This window comes from Coregonus lavaretus, assembly GCF_964263955.1.
Source record: "Coregonus lavaretus genome assembly, chromosome: 30".
In the NCBI taxonomy this organism is placed as follows: Eukaryota; Metazoa; Chordata; class Actinopteri; order Salmoniformes; family Salmonidae; genus Coregonus; species Coregonus lavaretus.
In genome coordinates this window covers 22954107-22975981 of record NC_140017.1, presented here as the reverse complement: position 1 = coordinate 22975981, position 21875 = coordinate 22954107, and the positions used below count along the sequence as shown (strand labels likewise).

Here is a 21875-nt window from a genome sequence, read left to right as displayed (position 1 = left end):
TGTGCGCCTTTATTTCGCCTCCGGGCTTGTTGAGCTCGTGTACTAAGTGAATATTTCACTAAAGTCTTTTGGACTTAGTTTCTGCATCCTGCGCTTGATTCCTGCACCACACCCACCTACAGCACCCGTGACAACACTCCAGTGCGGTAAATACGGCGCACTGGATAAAAACAAGGCACACGGGTGAATATCCCAGCGATACAAAATACAAAGTAGCTCCACCGAGCTAGAGTCACCTCCACAATAACTAATCACACACAAAGACAGGGCGGGCAGAGGGAACACTTATACAGGTACTAATGAGGGGATATGAACCAGGTGTGTGTAATAAACAAGATAAAACAAATGGAATGATGAGATGAGGAGCGGCAGTGTCTAGAAGGCCAGTCAGGACGAACGCCGAAGCCTGCCTGAACAAGGAGAGGTGGCAGCTTCGGAAGAAGTCGTGACAGTACCCCCCCCTTGACACGCAGATCCAGCAGCACGCCGACACCGGCCTCGGGGACGGCCAGGAGGACGCGGGGCAGGGCGAGCCGGATGGCAACGGTGGAAATCCTGCAACAGGGAGGGATCGAGGCCATCCCTCACCGTGACCCAGCACCGCTCCACCGGCCCGTACCCCTCCCACTCCACGAGGTACTGCAGGCCCCCCAGCCGACGCCTCGAATCCAGGATTGGAGGGTAAATCACAGAATATATGGTTTATTCAGGAACACAGCGGTACGCAGCAATGCGTAAAACACTCCAGTGTGATAAATACGGCGCACTGGAGAAAAACAAGGCACACGAGTGAACATCCCGGCAATACAAAATACAAAGTCACCTCCACAATAACTAATCACACACAAAGACAGGGGGGGGGGGGCAGAGGGAAGACTTATACAGGTACTAATGAGGGGATATGAACCAGGTGTGTGTAATAAACAAGACGAAACAAATGGAATGATGAGATGAGGAGCGGCATTGTCTAGGAGGCCGGTGACGACGAACACCGAAGCCTGCCCAAACAAGGAGAGGAGGCAGCGTCGGAGGAAGTCTTGACACTGAGATTAGTTTCTCAATCTCTTTACCCTTCTCAGTCCTGTCGGAGAGCTCCTCTACAGACCTGTTCATTCCCCAACTGGAACGAATAATACATTTTACGTCGACAAATACCAAACTTTTTACTCATTATGGCTCAAGTTTTAGGCTAATACTGATTAAATATTAACGAATCTGTTGACTGACGCCATACATGTGGTCTGCGGTTGTGAGTCCGGTTGGATGTACTGCCAAATTCTCTAAAGCGACATTGGAGGTGGCTTATGATAGAGAATTTAACATTCAATTCTCTGGCAACAGCTCTGGTGGACATTCCTGCAGTCAGCATGCCAATTGCATGCTGCCTCAAAACTTGAGACATCTGTGGCAAAACTGCACATTTTAGAGTGCACCTATGCAATGATCATGTTGTTTAACCAGCTTCTTGATATGCCACACCTGTCAGGTGGATGGATTATCTTGGCAAAGGAGAAATGCTCACTAACAGGGATGTAAACAAATTTGTAAACAAATTTGACCTTTACTGGGATGAAACATGGGAGGAATGGAGGAGGAATGGTCTAAGATCCCTCACAATGTGTTCTCAAACTCATTAAACATTTTAGAAAAAGGCTCAGTGCCGTTATCCTCGCAAGGTGAAGTACTGAATGGTATTGAAAACAGGGGTGTCCATCATTTTGATCCCTACCTTTTATAGAGGAAAAAATGACTACTTTTTAAACAAAACGTCCCCTTTTTTATACATTGTAGCTCAGTATTTAAAATGTTATTGTTTATAATGTTCATTACTCATGCTCAGGCAGCATGTTGACAAGCAGTACATTAGTAAGGTGCAAGAGGGGATAAACTACCATATTCTATATGACTATAGAATGATACTGCTCAATGCCATCCTAAATAATTTACTGCAAACCAAATGCAGGTGAAAAAGTATTCCTAACTAGGCACAAAATATTTTTTTTGCTGAGCAGAGGCAACCAACCAGTGGATTGATTAACATGTTATTGGTATTAGAGCTCTCTTACAAATGCAGTAAGGAAATCTATATAAATCTATTACACCTGCCATATTGATGCCCACCACTGTCTTGAGGACCACTAGTCAAGGCTATAGCCATAGGGGGAGAAAGATACAGCACCTGTGTTGGGAAGAGGAGAAGAGAGTGAAGTCTCCTGGGACGCCACCGGTAGGAGCAGCAGTGGAGAGGAGGAAGACAGGGTAATTGGACCGGACTGCATCATTAAGCCGCGTAAGGCAACACACACACTCCCGGCGCTAGCCCACTCCTCTCCCGTTAGGCAACACACACACACTTCCTCCCAACCCTAATATCCCTTTATTTTTCTCCAAGTGAATTATAACTTTTTTTCCTCAGTGTCTCTGTAGACAGGAAGGTTAAGAACATGCTGCTCTGAAGCATCTGGTGCTGTGGGTCTGTTTCAGAGCAGATTTTCATAGCAGATTATCGAAGCTGGATAATTTAAACCTCCGCACAGATACACTTATGTACCCAAGTGGCAGGAATTAAGGGAACTATTGGACCAGCGAAGGTACAGCAATTACTGATGAATTTAATCTGTTTTGCAAAGTCCTAAAGATAATGTTTTATGAAACATGACCTCTTACTAGAACTAACGTTCCACCATGTAAATTATAAGTGCATGCATAGCTGAGTATTTCAGTACGGTAAAATTGCAACCACAATTCCATTATATTTCTCTACTGCTTCCAGTGTTACAGTACCTTGACTGTATTTCTGTAGTGATTATGGTGTGCACTGCAGGTCTGCTCCTTACCCTGCTTAGTCAAGGCCTCCCTCAGGGCAGGAGTGATCATCTCTCTCCTCTCCTCCTTTTCCTCAGCCTTCATCACTCCGTTCAGCCTGGACAGCTTCACCATCTGTCCATCCTCCTGGCCCTCCTCTCTTCTCTGCAGCAAACACACACAACTCTGGGTTAGTTTCTGTTTGCCCGCAATAAACTCTGGGTTAGTTTTTGTTTGGCCCAACAAAACTCTGGGTTAGTGTCTGTTTGCCCCATTGCATGGCATTGAAAAGGTAAAAAGGTGTTTTATTGACATAAACTTGCCTACTCTCACACTGACCTTTAATAACAATTTGGCAACAATGTCCTTTCTTTCACCCATGACAGTGATTTGATAAGGGCTTGTAAAAACAACACTTTTGGATCATTAAAGGGATAGTTCACCCAAATTACTAAATGACACATTGGTTCCTTACCCTGTAAGCAGTCAATGGATAAGTATTGACAGGAATCTATTATTTGGTTTTATTTCCCTGTCATTGTTTCCAAATTGCTAACGTTTCGGCATTTGTGGCACAAATTACATTCAAGTCATGGTACCGATATTAGCATATTTTGCGCATTATGTCCAAATTTCAATACCACAGACACCAGTGAGACATGTATTCCAATGGGTCAATTGTCTCAGGGCAAACCACAGACAGCAATGGGAACATGATGCCTTTAAAATCAGTATTTATAAATAATACACAATACATTATTTATAGACCAAATGACATGCAATGTCACTTCACTGTGTATGACCATATGGGCATCATCTCTGAATAGGCTAGGATTAGAATGGTCCATGATCAGTTTGTGCGTGACAACCACCATAGACGTTGTCTATGCAGCACTAAATAGATCTTGGCCCTGGATGGTGAGATTAGGTTGGGCATCATCACGTTTGCCAATCTCAGGCATCATCACCCCTATTGGCCTTGCTAACTGCTCTATGCCTGACAAGGTTGTCCATGAGGTTATGAGTCACTGAGCACCACTGATATTACGGCTGTAAATGTCACCACCAGAACAATGTTGACAAAAGGGGACCTGCTTTAGGACATTGCTCTACCAATCACACAGACATGAATCATGCCCCTCAGTAATAAACTGTAATGCTGAGAGTGGCGATAGTGATTTAATTAATGTACGGTACAGAATAGAAGGTCTTCAGGGATGTTACCTTCTCTGCTGCTACAGGGAAAGGTCAACAGAACAAAAAGTACTACAATGGTAAACAAAAGGGTAGATTGATTCCAAGCAACAGTAGGCAGACAATTACTTCAAACACCTGTTGATTTTTTGTGATGTAATATGTCTCTGACAGATGGATAACTCTTCAAAGGAGAGGGAACAGAATTTTGGCGCAGCAAATTAAGGCATCTGATAATTGCTAGAGTATTTCAAGCAAAATTGAAAGCACTTCATCTTAAATAAAATAACTCCCAAGTTCAGTCTTTGATGTTTGACGGGACTGTGAAAATCAAGGGTTAGGTGATTCTATCTGAAGAGTCATGACTTCTTGGATGACAATGGACACCCACAGAGCAATATACTGTAGATCTCTATATTACTGGATGCCCATGGAGCAGTGACTTTTCCCAAGCCTCGCAGCTACTAAGCAATTCCTGACAGACAGGAACAGACAGATTCCCACCTTGATCAACCAAGCTGCAGCATCTTCAAAGAGCTTTCTAGCAGCAAAGCAAATTGCAGTAATCAATGGTGTTGACACTCATCTTCTTGATTGACTGATTAGCTACTTGCTACTGTAGCCAAGCCATATGAGGAAGTCTAGCTTTCAACGGGAAATCCCTTCAGTCAATCAATCAATTAAGCAGAGCTCATCAATCCAAACTTTACTCAGTTAAATAACCATCAATCGCAACCACACCACCGTTGGGCTCCAGGGACCAGGGGTAGAAGTCCTCTCCAATACCCGACCCAGTGCTACCGCTCTGGGCTCTTTAAGACAGGTACACCAATCTGCCAGACTGGTGCATTAAATGACACTGCATGGGAGAGAGGCATACCACACAGTACACCATGTAAATACACCATGCTTCCAGGGACTCGCTGTTCAATGACTACACAGATGCAAGATAAATGAAGTCCTGACGGAAAGTTTCCCTGAATGTTTGAATAGGTATTACAGAGTCATGTTCTCAGATGCCATGATGATGGACGACTGGCCTTAGAGATTAGCCTTGTTTAGTGACGGCACACGCACCGCCATCGGTCCAACCCAATTACTTGTATTGGGTACTGCTGCCACTGCTCAGACCTGACTACAGGGAACTATATGTAATCTTCTCAGAGTAGAAGGGCTCTTCAGGAGCTAGTTATCTCTGGGCTGGTATACTCTGTCAAGTTGTGGACGTGTTTGTGTGTGTGAAAGTGGAGAGAGTGGATAGTGTGTGTTTTCATGCAAGCGTGCACACAGTGCATTCGGAAAGTATTCAAACCCCTTCCCTTTTTACACGTATTCTTACGTTACAGCCATATTTTCTAAAATGGATTTAAACAATTAAAAATACTCACCAATCTACACACAATACCCCATAATGACAAAGTGAAAACAGGTTTTTAGACATTTTTGCAAATGCATTAACAATAAAAAACAGAAGTACCTTATTTACACAAGTATTCAGACCCTTTGCTATGAGACTCGAAATTGAGCTCAGGTGCATCCTGTTTCCATTGATCATCCTTGAGATGTTTCTACAACTTGATTGGAGTCCACCTGTGGTAAATCCAATTGATTGGACATGATTTATAAAGGCACACACCTGTCTATATAAGGTCCCACAGTTGACAGTGCATACCAGAGCAAAAACCAAGCCATGAGGTCGAAGGAATTGTCCATAGAGCTCCGAGACAGGATTGTGTCGAGGCACAGATCTGGGGAAGGGTACCAAAAATGTCTGCAGCATTGAAGGTCCCCAAGAACACAGTGGCCTCCATCATTCTTAAATGGAAGAAGTTTGGAACCACCAAGACTCTTCCTAGAGCTGGCCGCCCAGCCAAACGGAGCAATCGGGGGAGAAGGGTCTTGGTCAGGGAGGTGACCAAGAACCCGATGGTCACTCTGACAGAGCTCCACAGTTCCTCTGTGGAGATGGGAGAACCTTCCAGAAGGACAACCATCTCTGCAGCACTACACCAATCAGGCCTTTAAGGTAGTGTGGCCAGACGGAAGCCACTCCTCAGTAAAAGGCACATGACAGCCCGCTTGGAGTTTGCCAAAAGGCACCTAAAGGACTCTCAGAGCATGAGAAACAAGATTATCTGGTCTGATGAAACCAAGATTGAACTCTTTGGCCTGAATGCCAAGCGTCACGTCTGGAGGAAACCTGGCACCATCCCTACGGTGAAGCATGGTGGTGGCATCATCATGCTGTAGGGATGCTTTTCAGAGGCAGAGACTGGGAGACTAGTCAGGATCAAGGGAAAGATGAACGGATAAAAAGTACAGAGAGATCCTTGATGAAAACCTGCTCAGGACCTCAGACTGGGGCAACGGTTCACCTTCCAACAGGACAACGACCCTAGGCACACAGCCCAGACAACACAGGAGTGGCTTAGGGACAAGTCTCTGAATGTCCTTGAGTGGCCCAGCCAGAGCCCGGACTTGAACCCGATCGAACATCTCTGGAGAGACCAGAAAATAGCTGTGCAAACGGACAGAGCTTGAGAGGATCTGCAGAGAAGAATGGGAGAAACTCCCCAAATACAGGTGTTTTTAATTATTTTGTATTTAACCTTTATTTAACTAGGCAAGTCAGTTAAGAACACATTCTTATTTAGAATGATGGCCTACCAAAAGGCCTCTTGCGGGGATGGGGGCTGGGATTACATTTTTTTAAACAAATCTGATGTGAATGATGATTATACCCAACGAGACTGTACACAAATTATGAATAAAATACATAAAGGCCATACACAGTTGATTTACTGTTTAACAGATTTAATTGTGGTGAGCGAGCAAATAACAATAATATATGAAAAAATACAATAAAATTGGAACCCATTGTAAAAATACTAAACAACCTTACTACAACAAATAGTGACCTTTCAAGAGATTTTTGTCTTTTGGTATAATGTTTTTGGAATGACAGTCACAGGGACCACAGGTTTTCATGAAATCCTGGTAGGATGGCCTGGATTTCCTGCTTATTCCTGGAATTTTTCAACCAGGATTTCTGGAAAATATCTGCATTTTGGGAAAGTAAATCAACTTTGTTAGGCCTAACAATAACAAACAAAATGACAAAAAATAAATTCTAACCAGAAAAATATCCATATCTTAATAATTGTATTATCAAGCATCACATCTGTTTTTAATCACAGTACCGTAGTATCATGATTTAAAGATTGCCTATAAAACAATTTGTTTTAGTGTTAAAATTATAATTATTAATATTTCAGAACCGGGGCCTAGAAGATACTGTATACTTTATACGCCAATAAACAAAACTCATGCCTTTTTTTCACTTCTTTGCAATTCAGGCGACTGGACAGTGCACTTACTTACGTATTGACTAGAGCCAGTGACCCAAACATCCCATAGTCTCTCGTCACACCCTGATCGGTTTCACCTGTCTTGTGCTTGTCTCCACCCCCCACCAGGTGTCTCCCATTTGTCCCCATTATCCCCTGTGTATTTATACCAATGTTTTCTGTTTGTCTGTTGCCAGTTCGTCTTGTCTCGTCAAGCTTACCCGCGGTTTTCCCGTACTCCTTTTTTGCTCTAGTCCCTGTTTTTCCCAGTTTTGACCATTCTGCCGACCCCGAGCCTGAGCCTGCTTGCCGTTCTGTACCTTTCCGACTCTGCTCTGGATTACTGACCTCTGCCTGTCGTTTGCCTGCCCCCTGTTTTTGTAAATAAAGTTTTGCTATTTCAAACTGTCTGCATCTGGGTCTTATCCTGAGCCTTGATAAACTCTCTAAATGCAGGCCAAGTCCATGTTCTCTCTGAAGCGGGGGAAAACAAAACAACACAACAGCCCGGTTCTGCACAGCCTCAGTGGTGTTGTGTGTCAAACGATGCCTGTGCATCCGAACGTATCAACAGTCTAGCTCTGGCTGGCATCTGTCTGGGTTCGAGGGGCTGTACAGAGAAGACTGTTTGTCTCTTTCTGCTTATCGCCTCCTAGACAGACACTGCTGTGCAGTACTTTAGCTTACTGCTGGGGTAGCTGGCTAAAGTTTGAGGCTCTGAGCCCAGCCAGAAGCTATCTGTCAGCTCTGTCTGCTCTCTACAGCTGGGTTTATGCTGCAGAGAGAGGGGTGGAGATGCATGTGTTTGTGTGTGAGTGTGCGTACGTGAAGCATGTCTGAAGTCAGAGACAAGCCATGTTCAGCCCTGCTTAGCGAGGAACTCCACAGCTTTGACAGCCATGGCATCCCTGGTAGAGGGGGGGTTTTGTCGTAGGATAGACTTAATAAGTAACCCATCACTCTGCATCAGACAGTCCTCCCACATCCTCCTCCACCATGTAAAGGGATTACTGTACTGTGCCCCGTGTCATGTAAAAATAGTTCAATGTAAAACAGTTGTATATACTTTGCTAAAACCTATCTTATATATTTGTTTATTTAGCTATACAAACATGCTAAAACTGCACACCTCTGAGAACAAGCCATTTCGACCAGCTGACAGCTAATTATGCTAGCTAGCTAAATCAAGGGCGAGAGAGGGTGTGAGAGAGAGAGACATCTGAACGAGCTCAGCCATCCCAGAGCAATTACTGAACTGGGAACATTTTCACGCTGTGAGAAATGTTACAACATGATGTCACAATCAGAACACAATCAGAACGATTGGGAACTAAATTATTTCACGCTGGGAAGTTTTTACATGACAGCTTTTACTGATGGTGACATTTGAATACTAATATCCTCTGGCAAATAATTTGTAACACGTTTGGGAAACTCTGCCCTTCAACACCTCATCCCTTGACTTACTAGACCTGACTACGCCTGTCAGTATGGCGTCGACGATGGTCGCCCTCTTGCTAGCTCCCAGCCAACTTTGCAGTCTTTTGTTTATTTTAGTGTTCTTTTTTTACTTTATTTGCTCAGAAAGTTTCTAGTATTATTTCCTATGACCGACAAGATTGCTACTGTTGCAGTGCTATTTGGGTTGTTAATTAGATTTGTTCTGACGTTTCTTGAATTTTTTTATTGTGATTTGTTTTGCATTGTTAGGAGCAAGTAACATAAGCATTTCGCTGCACCCGCTATAACATCTGCTAAACTGTGTATGCGACCAATAAACCTTGATTTGATTTTTCAGTAGATATACAACATAAATCTGAGTGCTGCAATCTGGAGTGTCAGTGTGAGCACTATATATCCCTGTAGTTCTGTATGGTCCAAACATGTTCCCACTGCCCTGCATGTCCCTGTGTGATGCTCACAGACACAGTCATGATGTTGCATCCTATCTGGAAAGAGAGAAGAGAGAGAAAGAGAGAGAACTGGGAAGGGCTCAGACACATTTCACTTTGGATAAAAGCATCTGTTAAATGGCATATATTATTATTATTATTATTATTTAGGCTGATGGTTAGACAGACACAGCCAAGCTGAGCAACTCTGGCTGTAACTGCTGCTGTACCTTATTCCCCTCCACTCAGACCTGGCCTAGATACTCGTTGAGGGGAATCAACAATGAAACAAGTCATATCTGTACTCACTGACCCCTCAGTTACCCACTAATGACAGTGGTCCTCACACAACACAACAGACCCAACCCAGCAAATAGCCTAGCAGCAAGGCCAAAGTTCCTTTTAACTCTCACTGTCTGGCATTGCTCCCAGATAGAGCCTAGCAAATAAACATTTTTTATGCACTGCCATCAGTATTAGAAAAGCTCACTGGCCTTAATGTGGCAGTAAAGTTATGAATATATTTTGACCAAGCTATTCTCCAAGGTGATTAGTCAAAGAGAATCAATAGGAGGAACAATAGTGAAGCATCATACTGTATTTCCTACTGGCAGAGTCAACAACACAGAGTCAAGAGCCAGAGAGGGGTTGATACACAAAAACACCTACAGTCCATAGTCACTGACTTAGTTTCTGATGTCAAATGGTCAAATGTGTACAATGACGTAGAGACAAATCAGCCCTCCTGCATATTGGGACAAAGATACTGTATACCCGAGCAGTGCTTTTCAAACTAATATTAACAACATTAAATGATGTTTATTGATATACATTATCAAGAGACAGACAGGCATTTTCAAGGTATTTATTATAATTACTGTATTCACTGCCAGTAGGGTGTCCAATCAAAAACACATATTTTGACCAATGTTAATTGTGTAGATACTACTCTAAGAAAGACATGAGGTTTGGAACATAGGTTATCATAATCCGTTCAAAAGTTATTGGAGTTTTTAACCCTTGTAAGATGGCCACCCTTACAAAAAAAGATTGCAGTCAGAGTGCAGTATAATGTCACGATCGTCATAATGATTGGACCAAGGCGCAGCGTGATATGCGTACATCTTTTTAATTAGTACTTAATGACTACAACAAAACAACAAAACGAAACGTGAAGTCCTCGGTTAACAACACAAACCACCACGGAACAAGATCCCACCAAACACAAGTGCACAACAGGCTGCCTAAGTATGGTTCCCAATCAGAGACATCAAGCAACAGCTGATTCTCGTTGCCTCTGATTGAGAACCACCCCGGCCAACCTAGAAAACACATGAACTAGAAACTGAACATAGAACACAAAACATAGACCCTACACACCCTGGCTCAACATATAAGAGTCCCCAGAGCCAGGGCGTGACAGTACCCCCCCCCCCCCAAAGGACTGCGACCGCGCCAACATAAACCCAACAGGGGAGGGGCCGGGTGGGCATTCCGCCTCGGAGGCGGATCCGGCTCCGGGCGTGACCACCACCCTCTAACAACCCCCCCGTAGCGCCCCTGGTCTGGTCTGGCCCCGCTGGCTGGAGCTGGACTGGACATCGGTACCTGACCAGGCACCGGTGAAACAGGCACGGGCTGTGCCGGACTGACGACGCGCACCACAGGCTTGGTGCGGAGAGCAGGGACGGGCCGGACCGGGCTGGCGACGCGCACCACAGGCTTGGTGCGGGGAGCAGGAATGGGCCGGACCGGGCTGACGAAGCGCACCACTGGCTTGGTGCGGGGAGCAGGAACAGGCCGGGCCGGGCTGACGACGAGCACCATTGGCTTGGTGCGGGGAGCAGGAATGGGCCGGACCGGGCTGACGACGCGCACCACTGGCTTGGTGCGGGGAGCCGGAACGGGCCGGGTTGACGACGTGCACCATTGATTTGGTGCGGGGAGCAGGAACGGGCCGGACCGGGCTGGCGACGCGCACCATTGGCTTGGTGCGAGGGGCAGGAACAGGCCGGGCCGGGCTGGCGACGCGCACCATAGGCTTGGTGCGAGGGGCAGGGACAGGCCAGGCCGGGCCGGGCTGGCAACGCGCATCACAGGCTTGGTGCGAGGGACAGGAACAGGCCGGACCGTACTGGGAACACACACCACTGGCCTTGTGTGGGGATCAGGAATGGGCCGGACCGGACTGGTAACACACCTCAGTACCTCTCGCCGTGCCTCTACACTCTCCTTCCCTCTACTGACCAATGGCCCCCGTAACCTGGTGGCCTTCTCTCCTCGTCCACAAACTCGCCCTTTATCTGCCTCCAGCAGCCCCGTCGTCCATGCCGTGTGCCCCCCCAAAAAAATTATTGGGGGTGCCTCTCGCCTGTCCGACGACGGCCCGGTTGGCGCCGCTTCTCCTCTCCTGCCTGGGTCTCCCCCTTCATCGCCCTCCGGTAACGGACGGCCTCCTCCTCCGTGATCTGCTCCCAACCGAGGAGGACATCCACTAACGTTACCTCCGGTGTTTGCTCCTGGACACGCTGCTTGGTCCTGTTTTGGTGGGATCTTCTGTCACGATCGTCATAATGATTGGACCAAGGCGCAGCGTGATATGCGTACATCTTTTTAATTAGTACTTAATGACTACAACAAAACAACAAAACGAAACGTGAAGTCCTCGGTTAACAACACAAACCACCACGGAACAAGATCCCACCAAACACAAGTGCACAACAGGCTGCCTAAGTATGGTTCCCAATCAGAGACAACAAGCAACAGCTGATTCTCGTTGCCTCTGATTGAGAACCACCCCGGCAAACCTAGAAAACACATGAACTAGAAACTGAACATAGAACACAAAACATAGACCCTACACACCCTGGCTCAACATATAAGAGTCCCCAGAGCCAGGGCGTGACATATAACTGCAGTACACTGCAGTATAACTGCAGCTAGAGTGCAGTATAACTGCAGTACACTGCAGTTATTCTGCAATTACTGCATCCAAAATACTACAGTTGACTGCAGTTACTGCAATTTTACTGCCGTTTCAAAACTGCAAAAAAAAATTGTAAGGGCATAATTCGGGTGACTAAATCGATGGAGGCCAGAGTAAAAAAGGGTGCAAAAACCTAAAAAAATGTATTGCGTCAGCTAGGCTGGATGCTCTGCGAGATTTAAGGATAAACTGACAGAATCACCGTTGAACTCGTCATCTTTCTTCTCGAATCCGGGGGACGTCAAACAGTATAGGAGGTAAGATAGATATACTGTACATTTTGAGACATGACATGTTGTATTTTCCTATTATTTCATACTAATGCAAAATTCCTGTTCTTTTTCGAATATTTCTCACAAAAACAAGCATATTTCTGTGAAATGTCAATGGAAGAACTGAGCATACCACAAGCTTTTTATTTTAAAATCATTTTACATTTAATTCAGCTCGTGTCATGCTAATTTAGCTTTTTGTGACCCACTGAAAATACTAAAATACTAAAAAGTTCCTGCGAGAAAGCGGCACCACTCTGTCAACAGAGCTCAGAGCTTATTATCGGATGTATTAGGTTACGAAATCCGACTTTTTACAAATATAATGTGAAAGATATGTTAGAGAAAGACCCCACTGAACGATTAAGAACATGAAGAATCATATGTCTTGGTAAAATGTATGTTAAACATAAGGAAGTGAAATTTCATCACCCAAGCGCGTTTTCACCCACTCGGCAGACTGTCAGTGAATTCATTATAAGCTTGGCACAGCGATTGATGACCTGCTGTCTCAATGGTGTTTTGAGAGGAAGTCTGATGTATTGAGGTACAGTCAGTATTAGGCTACCTGTCTTTGACATCCTCTAGTGGTAGAGCCATATACTACATGACCAAAAGTATGTGGCCACCTGCTCGTCAAACATCTCATTCCAAAATCATGGGCATTAATATGGAGTTGGTCCCTCTTTGCTGCTATAACAGCCTCCACTCTTCTGGGAAGGTTTTCCACTAGATGTTGGAATATTGCTGAGGGGACTTTCTTCCATTCAGCTACAAAAGCTTTAGTGAGGTCGGGTTCCAATTTATCCCAAAAGTATTCGATGGGGTTGAGGTCAGGGCTCTGTGCAGGCCAGTCAAGTTCTTCCACACCGATCTCAACAAACCATTTCTGTATGGACCTCGCTTTGTGCACAGGGGCATTGTCATGCTGAAACAGGAAAGGGCTTTCCCCAAACTATTGCCACAAAGTTAGAAGCACAGAATCCTCTAAAATGTCATTGCATGCTGTAGAGTTAAGATTTCCCTTCACTGGAACTAAGGGGCCTAACCTGAAGCATGAAAAACAGCCCCACACCACCAAACTTTACAGTTGGCATTATGAACTGGGGATGATAGCGTTCTCCTGGCATCCGCCAAACCCATTTTTACACACTACGTGCTTCAGCACTAGTTGGTCCCGTTCTGTGAGCTTGTGTGGCCTACCACTTCGCGGCTGAGCCATTGTTGCTCCTAGACGTTTCTACTTCACAATAACAGCACTTACAGTTGACCGGGGCAGCTCTAGCAGGGCAGAAATTTGACGAACTGACCTGTTGGAAAGGTGGCATCCTATGACGGTGCCACATTGAAAGTCACTGAGCTCTTCAGTAAGGCCATTCTACTGCCGATGTTTGTCTATGGAGATTGCATGGCGGTGTGCACGATTTTATACACCTGTCAGCAACGGGTGTGGCTGAAATAGTCGAATCCACTAATTTGAAAGTGTGTCCACATACTTTTGTATATATAGTCTAGAAATGCCATTATACACTGAACACAAATATAAACGCAACATGTTAAGTGTTGGTCCCATGTTTCATGAGCTGAAGAAAAAAAATCCCAGCAACGCACAAAAAGCGTATTTCTTTCAAATTTCATGCACATTTTTGTTTACATCCCTGTTAGTGAGCATTTCTCCTTTGCCAAGATAATCCATCCACCTGACAGGTGTGGCATATCAAGAAGCTGATTAAACAACATGATCATTGCACAGATGCACCTTGTGCAGGGGACAATAAAAGGCCACTCTAAAATGTGCAGTTTTGTCACACAGCACAATGCCACAGATGTCTCAAGTTGAGTGAGCATGCAATTGGCATGCTGACTGCAGGAATGTCAACCAGAGCTGTCGCCAGAGAATTGAATGTCCATTTCTCTATCATAAGCCGCCTCCAACGTCGCTTTAGAGAATTTGGCAGTATATCCAACCTGCCTCACAACCGCAGACCACGTGTATGGTGTTGTGTGGGCAAGCGGTTTGCTGATGTCAACGTTGTGAACAGAGTGCCCCATAGTGGCGGTGGGGTTATGGTATGGGCAGGCATACGCTACGGACAACGAACACATTTGCATTTTATCTATGGCAATTTGAATGCACAGAGATACTGTGACAAGATCCTGAGGCCCATTGTCGTGCAATTAATCCACCGCCATCACCTCATGTTTCAGCATGATAATGCACAGCCCCATGTCGCAAGGATCTGTACACAAATCCTGAAAGCTGAAAATGTCCCAGTTCTTCCATGGCCTGCATACTCACCAGACATGTCAACCATTAAGCATGTTTGGGATGCTCTGGATCGACGTGTACGACAGCGTGTTGCAGTTCCCGCCAATATCCAGAAACTTCGCACAGCCATTGAAGAGGAGTGGGACAATATTCCACAGGCTACAATCAACAGCCTGATCAACTCTATGCGAAGGAGATGTGTCACGCCGCATGAGGCAAATAGTGGTCACACCAGATACTTACTGGTTTTCTGATCCACGCCCCTACCTTTTTTTAAGGTAACTGTGACCAACAGATGAATATCTGTATTCCCAGTCATGTGAAATCCATAGGTTAGGGCCTAAATTATTTATTTCAATGGATGGTTTTCCTTATATGAACTGTAACTCAGTAAAATCTTAGAAATTGTTGCATGTTGGGTTTATATTTTTGTTCAGTATAATTATATGGGAAGAACCAGAGCCATATATTTAGAGAGTTAGGTTAAGTATTAATATTGTTCTAATTCTAGACATTCAGTTACAAAGCATTGTTTAAATATTCTGCATGTAATGTCAATACTGATGGAGAGTTAACATGTCTGCCCTAGAATGTTTAAATAAATGCATCATAATGCAGAAACCGCATTTTCTCAACTCTCTAAATAGATTGGCTCTGTGTAGAACCAATCATACTGTAAAGAGTCGGGCCAACGCGGTTTCTCTCTGAACTATCTGAGAGCGCCACTTTCTCCTCCATAGCCATTGCTATGTGATAATTGACGCTTCCGCAATGTGCTGTTTACATGCAATATGTTGACACCACAACACAGTACAGACTTGGATACACATTATCCCGAATGCTAATCAATAAAAACATCTGTTAAATTTGCTCTGTTTTGATTGTTTACAGCGGATCATTTCATAGGGAATTGTCGGAGGCTCTCTCATATTTTTTAAGACGATAACATGGCAGCCGTTCTAAAACCTGCCTGAACTCACTATATACAGTGCATTTTGTTACGTTAGAGCCTTATACTAAAATTGATTTAATAAAACGTTTTCATCATCCGATCTACACACAATACCCCATACTGACAAAGCAAAACCAGGTTTTTAGAAATGTTGGAAAATGTATTACAAATAAAAAACAGAAATACCTTGTTTATATAAGTATTCAGACCCTTTGCTATGACACTCGAAATGGAGCTCAGGTGCATCCTGTTTCCATTGATTATCCTTGAGATGTTTCTACAACTTGATTGGAGTCCACCTGTGGTAAATATATACAGTTGAAGTGAGAGGTTTACATACACTTAGGTTGAAGTCATTAAAACTCGTTTTTCAACCACTCCACAAATGTCTTGTTTACAAACTATAGTTTTGGCAAGTAGGTTAGGACATCTACTTTGTGCATGACACAAGTAATTTTTCCAACAATTGTTTACAGACAGATCATTTCACTTATAATTCACTGTATCACAATTCCAGTGGGTCAGAAGTTTACATACACTAAATTGACTGTGCCTTTAAACAGCTTGGAAAATTCCAGAAAATGATGTCATGGCTTTAAAAGCTTCTGATAGGCTAATTGACATAATTTGAGTCAATTGGAGGTGTACCTGTGGATGTATCTCAAGGCCGACCTTCAAACTCGGTGCCTCTTTGCTTGACATCATGGGAAAATCAAAAGAAATCAGCCAGGACGTCAGAAAAAAAATGGTAGACCTCCACAAGTCTGGTTCATCCTTGGGAGCAATTTCCAAATGCCTGAAAGTACCACGTTCATCTGTACAAACAATCGTACGCAAGTCTAAACACCATGGGACCACGCAGCCGTCATACCGCTCAGGAAGGAGACGCGTTCTGTCTCCTAGAGATGAGCGTACTTTGGTGCGAAAATTGCAAATCAATCCCAGAACAACAGCAAAGGACCTTGTGAAGATGCTGGAGGAAACCGGTACAAAAGTATCTACAGTAAAATGAGTCCTATATCGACATAACCAGAAAGGCCGCTCAGCAAGGAAGAAGCCACTGTTCCAAAACCGCCATAAAAAGCCAGACTATGGTTTGCAACTGCACATGGGGACAAAGATCGAACCTTTTGGAGAAATGTCCACTGGTCTGATGAAACAAAAATAGAACTGTTTGGCCATAATGACCATCGTTATGTTTGGAGGAAAAGGGGGTTGCTTGGAAGCCGAAGAACACCATTCCAACCGTGAAGCACAGGGGTGGCAGCATCATGCTGTGGGGGTGCTTTGCTGCCGGAGGGCCTGGTGCACTTCACAAAATAGATGGCATCATGAGGGAGGAAAATTATGTCGATATATTGAAGCAACATCTCAAGACATCAGTCAGGAAGTTAAAGCTTGGTCACAAATGGGTCTTCCAAATGGACAATGACCCCAAGCATACTTCCAAAGTTGTGGCAAAATGGCTTAAGGACAACAAAGTCAAGGTATTGGAGTGGCCATCACAAAGCCCTGACCTCAATCCTATAGAAAATGTGTGGACATAAATGAAAAAGTTTGTGCGAGCAAGGAGGCCTACAAACCTGACTCAGTTACACCAGCTCTGTCTGGAGGAATGGGCCAAAATTCACCCAACTTATTGTGGGAAGCTTGTGGAAGGCTACCCGAAACGTTTGACCCAATTAAACAATTTAAAGGCAATGCTACCAAATACTAATTGAGTGTACGTAAACTTCTGACCCACTGGGAATGTGATGAAAGAAATAAAAGCTGAAATAAATAATTCTCTCTACTATTATTCTGACATTTCACATTCTTAAAATAAAGTGGTGATCCTAACTGACCTAAAACAGGGAATTTGTACCAGGATTAAATGTCAGGAATAGTGAAAAACTGAGTTTAAATGTATTTGGCTAAGGTGTATGTAAACTTCCGACTTCAACTGTATAAGGTCCCACAGTTGACCGTGCATGTCAGAGCAAAAACCAAGCCATGAGGTCGAAGGAATTGTCCGTAGAGCTCCGAGACAGGATTGTGTCGAGGCACAGATCTGGGGAAGGGTACCAAAAAATGTCTGCAGCATTGAAGGTCCCCAAGAACACAGTGGCCTCCATCATTCTTAAATGGAAGAAGTTTGGAACCACCAAGACTCTTCCTAGAGCTGGCCGCCTGGCCAAACGGAGCAATCGGGGGAGAAGGGAGGTGACCAAGAACCCGATGGTCACTCTGACAGAGCTCCAGAGTTCCTCTGTGGAGATGGGAGAACCTTCCAGAAGGGCAACCAAATCAGCAGCACTCCACCAATCATGGCTTTATGGTAGAGTGGCCAGACGGAAGCAACTCCTCAGTAAAAGGCACATGACAGCCCGCTTGGAGTTTGCCAAAAGGCACTTAAAGGACTCTCAGAGAATGAGAAACAAGATTATCTGGTCTGATGAAACCAAGATTGAACTCTTTGGCCTGAATGCCAAGTGTCACATCTGGAGGAAACCTGGCACCATCCCTACGGTGAAGCATGGTGGTGGCAGCATCATGCTGCAGGGATGTTTTTCAGCGGCAGGGAGACTAGTCAGGATCAAGGGAAAGATTATGAAAACCTGCTCCAGAGCGCTCAGGACCCCAGACTGGTGCGAAGGTTAACCTTCCAACAGGACAACGACTCTAAGCACAAAGCCAATACAATGCAGGAGTGGCTTCGGGACAAGTCTCTGAATGTCCTTGAGTGGCCCAGCCAGAGCCCGGACTGGAACCCAATCGAACATCTCTGGAGAGAACTGAAAATAGCTGTGCTGCAACGCTCCCCATCCAACCTGACAGAACTTGAGAGGATCTGCAGAGAAGAATGAGAGAAACTCCCCCAATACAGATGTGCCAAGCTTGTAGTGTCATACCCAAAAAGACTCGAGGCTGTAATCGCTTCCAAAGGTGCTTCAACAAAGTACTGAGTAAAGGGTCTGAATTCTTATGTAAATGTCATATTTCATTTATTTTATTTTGCAAAACTTTTTAAAACCTGTTTTTGCTTTGTCATTATGGGGTATTGTGGGTAGAGTTATGAGGGGGGAAAAACTATTTAATTCATTTTAGAATAAGGCTGTAACGTATCAAAATGTGGAAAAAGTCAAGGGGAGTAAATACTTTCCGAATGCACTGTATATGGCTCTGGATAGAACCAGCTGGTGCCAAACTAAGCTTCGAAATCTAATGTGTGACATCCTGACCCAAAACATCCTGCTCACTCACAGCCAGCCAATGTACCTGAAAGTGTTTGTCTTTTTTCTCCACCCAGCTCACAAAATGGGTGATTCATTTGAATGAGTAGCAATGACTGCATTGAGTTGAGACCAATTAAAAACGTTCCTTAGCATTCTGGAACTGCTTCAGCTCAGTGTTCTATATTCCATACGTATAGTTCCCTCTGGGTCAATGTTCTGAAATTAATCTTCCGGTATTTAAGTGAATGTAGACTGTTGCATTGTGGTTAATTGCTGGATTGCTTTTTTATATGTCCGTCTAGGGGCCTGAGGGAACTCAAACTTAATATGGAACAAAACTCAAGACATATCTCTTGACAATGGGGAAGCAAGCGTGCAAACTAATTTTAATCAAACAGTCATGGATTAAAAAGATCTCTCCTGGACTAAATGCTCATATAGGCCTTCATTATTTGTAAGAAACATACTCTTCTCATTGACTGTGGATGACCATTGACAAGCAAGGAAATATTGTAAAAATTAAAAATACAAATTAAATAGATTCTTCAGAACTCAGCTGTCTATTTTAATCTCTCCCATGTTCCTCCTCAAATATCTCCCTAGATACACTGAACAGATCTCAATCTGTCTGAACACAGTGGACTATCTTTCATGTGTCTTTCTCCTCAAATCCATCACTGACACGTAAAGATGTCATACATTCCACCGAACACATTGTGAACAAAGAGAATGGGCAAAATTCTTAAAGTTCAACGTAAAGTGAAAGAAGGAAAAGGTAGAATATGTACATACTCAAGTCATGGCCTTTACTGTCCTTCAGCCATCCCGAGATGCTGAAAACACACAAAACATAATTTATTTCACACCCCGTCTTGAGCAAACACACACACACACACACTTTCCCCTGCTGGCAAACATGATAACTGACAGTTGAGAAAGAAGTGCTCCTTCCTGGTTATAGAGGTCAGGATCAACTTTGAGGAATCCAACCTCACTAAATAATATTTCCCTCCTGGTTAGGCAAATGTTTTATAACATGATACGATACATATGTTTTATATTGGGCATGCTTGATATGTTTTTATCACTGAACAACCAAATTATTTGCTAATTGTGGGCGTTGAAAACGTTCCCATTCTGGTTCAGATGTAAAGGACATGCCAATCAAATGGACAGGTAGACAGAGGGGATGGATACTTGTAGCTCTTACTCTTTCTCTCCATTCCTTCTATCTCCACCAGTGAGTGTGATTAAAATGAGATGAGGAGTAAATGTCTCCTCTCCCTCATCTCATCTTGAGTCACTCGTCCCCAGAAGTCTGGGGAGTGGGCGTCCACAGCACGTTCACAGCTCACTCTTACGCAAGTCCCCACTTCGCCTGCCCAGGCTGGTGTCTACCAAACCATCTGCCGCTTTCTCCGCTTTTTCTTCAATGAAACCACGTTTACTCCACAGTCACATGTTCAGCTTATGTGTTAGCTGCTAAAGCAAGGCAAGGAGGCTTCACACCACTCACTCTGGTGTCTCCATGGAGCCTGAGTTCACAGAAGCCAAATAGAGCATGTGCTTGTCGGCAAATCAGAGGATGGGAGGCCTTTGACTGTGTTGTGCTACAATACTATGGCAAAAACAGCCAGGAGAAGTTGTAAAAAAAAAATACATCATAATGGCTTATGGATCAATGGTATGAAGTTAGAAAATGGTTACCCTTCAGCCTCACAGATACAGTACCATACAGTACCATGAACTATGTTGAAACTGAAATTGAAACCATGGCTATGTTCCAATCAAGTGTCCATATTAGCAAACCTTGTATAATGCATGCCCATTACATTTCTACGTAGTATGCTAGTTTGGGTGAACATGATGGCGCCGAAGGGGATGGCTGCCGTTTTATGGACTCTTAACCAACCGTGCTATTTTGTGTGTTTTTTCTCATTGTTTGTAACTTATTTTGTACATAATGTTGCTGCTACCGTCTCTTATGACCGAAAATAGCTTCTGGACATCAGAACAGCGATTACTCACCTCGAACTGGACGAATAATTTTAATGAGTCGGATGAGAGGGGTTTGCTCCAGACACCCGACAGGGCCCGCATACCCATCATTCGCAGTAGAAAGAAAAGGAGATATCGAGGAAGGAGATCGGGGTGCTTGGTAAGGAGCCGGCGACGAGTGGCTAATCTGCCTTTGCCATCGATACTATTTGCCAATTTACAATCGCTTGATAATAAAGTGGATGAACTACAGGCACGAATATCCTACCAACGGGACATAAAAAACTGTAATATCTTATGTTTCACCGAGTCGTGGCTGAACGAAGACATGAATAACATACAGCTGTCGGGTTATACACTGTATCGGCAGGATAGAACGGCAGCCTTTCGTAAGACAAGGGGTGGTGGTCTATGTATATTTGTAAACAACACCTGGTCCACGATATCTAAGGAAGTCTCAAGGTTTTGCTTGTCTGAGGTAGAGTATCTCATGATAAGCTGTAGACCACACTATCTACCAAGAGAGTTTTCATCTATATTCTTCGTAGCTGTCTATTTACCACCACAAACCGATGCTGGCACTAAGATTGCACTCAATGAGCTGTATAAGGCCATAAGCAAACAGGAAAACGCTCATCCAGAGGCGGAGCTCCTGGTGGCCGGGGACTTTAATGCAGGGAAACTTAAATCTGTTTTACCTCATTTCTACTAGCATGTTAAATGTGCAAACAGAGGGAAAAAACTCTAGACCACCTTTACTCCACACACAGAGACGCGTACAAAGCTCTCCCTCGCCCTCCATTTCGCAAATCTGACCATAATTCTATCCTCCTGATTCCTGCTTACAAGCAAAAACTAAAGCAGGAAGCACCAGTGACTCGGTCAATAAAAAAGTGGTCAGATGAAGCAGATGCTAAGCTACAGGACTGTTTTGCTATCACAGAC

At 44.2% G+C, this 21875-nt stretch overlaps 1 pseudogene across 1 annotated transcript in view; it reads right to left on the bottom strand.

Moving 5' to 3' along the window:
- LOC311106163 (S-adenosyl-L-methionine-dependent tRNA 4-demethylwyosine synthase TYW1-like) overlaps positions 1-21875 on the bottom strand; it is a 144234-nt pseudogene that overhangs the window by 105926 nt on the left and 16433 nt on the right. The window contains exon 8 of the transcript in view: positions 2838-2970. The product of the transcript in view is annotated as an S-adenosyl-L-methionine-dependent tRNA 4-demethylwyosine synthase TYW1-like (transcript). The remainder of the gene's footprint in view (positions 1-2837; positions 2971-21875) is intronic.